The sequence below is a fragment of the Stomoxys calcitrans genome, chromosome 4, assembly GCF_963082655.1.
Source record: "Stomoxys calcitrans chromosome 4, idStoCalc2.1, whole genome shotgun sequence".
In the NCBI taxonomy this organism is placed as follows: Eukaryota; Metazoa; Arthropoda; class Insecta; order Diptera; family Muscidae; genus Stomoxys; species Stomoxys calcitrans.
In genome coordinates, this window is record NC_081555.1 from 159,073,846 (window position 1) to 159,079,263 (window position 5,418).

Below are 5,418 nucleotides of genomic sequence, written 5' to 3' on the forward strand. Positions count from 1 at the left end.
TTTCAGTCAAATCGGACGATAATTGCGCCCTCTAGAGGCTCAAGAAGTCAAGACCCCAGATCGGTTTAAATGACAGCTATATCAAAACATGGACTGATTTGGCCCATTTACAATCCCAGCCAACCTAAACTAATAAAAAGTATTTGTGCAAAATTTCAAGCGGCTAGCTTTACTCCTCCCAAAATTATCGTGCTTCCGACAGACAGACGGACGGACGGAGGGACGGACAGGCGGACGGACACGGCTAGATCGACTTAAAATGACATGACGATCAAGAATATATGTACTTTATCTCTCAGACGCATATTTCGAGGCGTTATAAACAGAATGACGAATTTAGTATACCCCCATCCTATGGTGGAGGGTATAAAAACGGTCTTTCAGAGATCTGCACCATTATGATAGCCACAACTGAAATCCCGGGAAGAGATTTGCCGACTACGAAACTTTTGATTCATGTGACAGTATGGCAGCCCTCAAAGCCTTGTTGGAGGGCGTTGACGAAAAAAATTAATGTGCCACAAAGGGCTCATCCATTACTGTCTAAATACTGAACAGAGCAGAGAGGATGGCCAGCGCGGAGTAGGTGGTAAAATCTGTCTAAACTTCCACAATTCTTTCACCTATTGTCGACCAATAAGAGGTCACTGAGCACCATCACAAGAGTTATAACCAGGCACTATGCGATATGGTGGTGTACATGGGTTTCCCCCAAAATCATTACTGTAGAATCAAGCTTGATTAGCATTGCTCATCCTTTGTTCATGTCTGGACGGGGTTTCTGTTAACTTATCTTTAGAGAGTCTTCCCAAATAAATAGTCAAGATGGAATGGTATCGACAAGGGCAGAACAATTAGTCGGTACACAACAAGTATATACTTAGGTAGGCGTGAACGCAGGAGACTATTCTAGATGTACGATCCATAGATATACAGTTTAAATATGTGGCAGCCATTGCGGTTTGATCAGGTCATACCTTCGCGGGATTATTGAGGCAACCATAGAAAACCTGGATCCAGAGGTTTCAGATCAGATACCTGAGCAAAACTTGGGGTCAAATGCGAGACACTGCTACCTCCGGTACGACCTTAAATCGGCGGAACTCTGGTATTGTCATCTAGTAGTTCATGCTTCACGCATGAAGCAAAGCTAGAGGACAGAGCGGGTCTGGGAGTCAACATTGAGAATCCAAGAACTAATTTCGGTTTCTGAAGGATTTACCATAGGCGGAAATCCAGGCGATAGAGCCATATGATTGCCATCAGTAAACTTGGAAAATCCGAATCCATTCAGAGCAACGTATTCCGAGTTAAGGGATAGGGCAAAACACGCGCATTTCGTACCGAGGACCAGTAAAACGGTCGGTAGGATGAAGGAGGCCACCGTAGAGCAGAGGTTAGAATGACAGCCTATGACGCTGAAAGCCTGGGTTCGAATCCTGCCGAGACCATCAGAAAAATTTTTCAACGGTGGTTTTCCCCTCCTAATGCTGGAAACATTTGAGAGGTACTATGCCATGTATTGAGTTGCCCAAAAAGTAATTGCGGATTTTTGATGCAATTACAGAGTCACAAGCTGAGAAAAATTAGTCAACGCCGACTATATGAAAAATCCGCAATTACTTTTTGGGCAACCCTAAAACTTCTTTTCAGTGGTTTTATCCCCTTACTAATGCTGGTAACATTTGTAAGGTATCCTGCCTTGTTAAAAACTTCCCAACCAAGTGGTGTCGCTATGCGGCACGCCGTTTGGACTCGGCATAAAAAAGGATACCCCTTATCATTGAGCTAAACTTAAATCGGACTGCACTCATTGACATGAGAGAAGTGTCCCTATGTTCGTTAATGAAATGTTCATGGAAAATTTACCAATACCGAAAAGAAAAAAGAAAAGGAAATCAGTAAAGCTCTCGGCATCATTACGGGACCCATAGAACTTCGGACGCACTGATGTGGATCAAGTGAGGCAAGTCATTGTGTAGGGCATGTGGGGAAGTTGCTGAGACCCTGCAGGCAGCTTACAGCCTCCTGCTTTTAGGTGGGTACACAATACCAGACTTGAACCAATTTAGATGTGTGGAATGGAGAAGGATTTTGTTAGTAGTACGGAATTCGTGATTTAGAGTTTTTTGAAGTTTCCTTTTTATACCCCTTGACATACTTGCAAAATTTAGTCCTGGTCGGACTAGCACAGAGATTAACATATCCGCCCATAACTCTGAAAGCCTGGGTTCATATCCTGGCGAGAAAAATTTATAAGCGGTGGTTTTCCCTCCTAATGCTGGCGACATTTGGTAGGCAAGCCATGTAAAAACTTCTCCCCAAAGAGGTTTCGCACTGCTGCATGCCGTTCGGCCCCTGTTCCTCAGTGGAGAGTTCGTTCGTTTGTATTTGCAAATGTTTGGGGGATCACCTCACTCCGCAAAAAACACCCCTAAATCGATCATATTTACCGACCATGGCTATGTGGGGCTTAAATGCAAGGTATTGGGGAGTAGAGCACAAAATTGATACCCACAAAAACAAGTTTCTGGGAGCCAACTCCTTTTGCAAAACACCCCCAAACAGCATTTATTTACTGGCCATCGCAATTTGGGGCTCATATATTGGGTTGCCCAAAAAGTAATTGCGGATTTTTAATGTAGTCGGCGTTGACAAATTTTTTCACAGCTTGTGACTCTGTAATTGCATTCTTTCTTCTGTCAGTTATCAGCTGTTAATTTTAGCTTGCTTTAGAAAAAAAGTCTAAAAAATATTTGATTAAAGTTCATTCTAAGTTTTATTAAAAATGCATTTACTTTCTTTTAAAAAATCCGCAATTACTTTTTGGGCAACCCAATAAAAGGTATTTGGAAGTATAATACGAGTTTGATATCCAAATGTGGTACCAAGTAATTGGGGACACCCCTCCCTCAAAACATCAAAGAATACAAATTTCCAACCTTGGCAATATGGGGCTCAAATGAAAGTTATTTGAGATTAGAAAACGAATTTGATATCCAATTTTGGGGGCCAAGTGTTTGGAAGACACCTCATCCCTTAAATTCCACTTAAACCAATGGCAATATGGGGTTTAAATAACTGGTGTTTGAGGGTAGTGTATTATGCTGATATTTTTTTCAGGACAAAGTATGTGAAAGACATCCCCACCCTCCAAAACACCCCTAAATCGGAAATACATATTTACCGAACATGACAATATGGGGCTCAATTGAAAAGTACTTGGGAGTAGAGCAGGAAATCCATACCTACAATCGGGACCATATTTCTGAGGGTCCACACCACCCCCCTAAGCCCACCAACCACCACCCTGATGCTCTTTCCACTCAAAAAAACCCCATGAGAATATCGGGTTCTAATGAAGTCTTTTAACAAAGACTTTTAACCCTCCGAGCGAATTCATAGTCCAATAAAAATCATAGGGGATTTACATTAAGGCATTTACATATATTGTTATACAGTAAGTCAGGCGACAAACATATATCACTGTCGTAGCAAGGTATTTCACTAAAAACTGCTTAATTGACGAAAATAAATATTCAAAGTATAAATTTCATATTTTGTAAAAGAAGGTGCAGCGGGGCGGCCCCGGTTCAGCTGGTATTCAATAAATTTCTATTAAATTATCTTTCCAAACAAACTTTATGCCTAAAGCTTTTCCGAGAAATCCCTGACTTTAAAACAAAATTTAATACCCATGGGCAATAAAGGGGTCACAGTATGATTTTATTAAGATTTGCGGCAGGCATACATAAAAAAAAATCCCTCATCCCTACGGATGTATGCAAAATGTAAAACTGTATGTATGAATTCTGATATTAACATGAGATACTCATACACACGCATCAAATCAATCAAAGATATCCATCCTGTGAAGAATACAGACGCCGCGTGTAAGACTGAGTCGTATTTGTGACTACACGCACACTAATACACATTTATTTTGTATAGGTAAGGCCAGTGTGCAGTGAAGATGCTTTTTTTTGTAACAAAATCAGCATAAAAACCCCAAAATTCCATACCAAGGGTGTCAACTTCATGCGTTTCATATGTCCTGTTTTTATGGCATGCAAGCAACAACTGATTGTTGCTTGTCATCTAAAATTTTAATCAAACAGCTGTTTTTCAATGAGAGAACAGTTAGAAAGCTTTTTACACTTCTCTCAACAGTGTCGCTAGCCAAGCAAGACTCTTTAAAGTTGTTCGTTTTTCTCTTTTGGTCTCACTTTCTTTAACCTAATTTGAAAGGGAATGCAGTAGGTATTGCCAAGTTGATAGGTTTTTGTGTTGTTTAAAGGATTTCAAATATATAAGTAAGATTTTTTGGAGGCCACCGTAGAGCAAAGGTTAGGATGTCCGCCTATGCCGCTGAATGCCTGGTTTTGAATACTGGCGAGACCATCAGAAACAAGTAAAAGCGTGCTAAGTTCGGCCGGGCCGGAATCTTATATACCCTCCACCATGGATCGCATTTGTCGAGTTCTTTTCCCGGCATCTCTTCTTAGGCAAAACAGGATATAAGAAAAGATTTGCTCTGCTATTAGAACAATATCAATATATGGTCCGGTTTGGACCACAATTAAATTATATGTTGGAGACCTGTGTAAAATGTCAGCCAATTCGAATAAGAATTGCGCCCTTTGGGGGCTCAAGAAATAAAATAGATAGATCGATTTATATGGGAGCTGTATCGGGTTATAGACCGATTCAGACCATAATAAACACGTATCATGAGAGAATCCGTCGTACAAAATTTCAGGCAAATCGGATAATAATTGCGACGTCTAGAGGCTCAAGAAGTCAAGATCCCAGATCGGTTTATATGACAGTTATATCAGGTTATGAACCGATTTGAACCTTATTTGACACTGCAGTTGAAAGTAAGAATAAAATACGTCATGCAAAATTTCAGCCAAATCGGATAGGAATAGCGCCCTCTAGAAGCTCAAGTAGTCAAGTCCCCATGTCTGTTTATATGACAGTTATATCAAGTTATGAACCGATTTGAACCATACTTGGCACAGTTGTTGGATATGATAACAAAACACGTCGTGCAAATTTTCATCCCAATCGGATAAGAATTGCGCCCTCTAGAGGCTCAAGAAGTCAAGACCCAAGATCGGTTTATATGGCAGCTATATCAGGTTATGGACCGATTTGAACCATACTTGGCGCAGATGTTGGACATCATAACAAAACACGACGTGCGAAATTTCATTCCAATCGGGTAAGAATTGCGCCCTCCAGAGGCTCAAGAAGTCAAGACCCAAGATCCGTTTATAAGGCAGCTTTATCAGGTTATGGACCGATTTGAACCATACTTGGCACAGTTGTTGGACAGCATAACAAAACACGACGTGCAAAATTTCATTTCAATCGGGTAAGAATTGCGCACTCCAGAGGCTCAAGAAGTCAAGA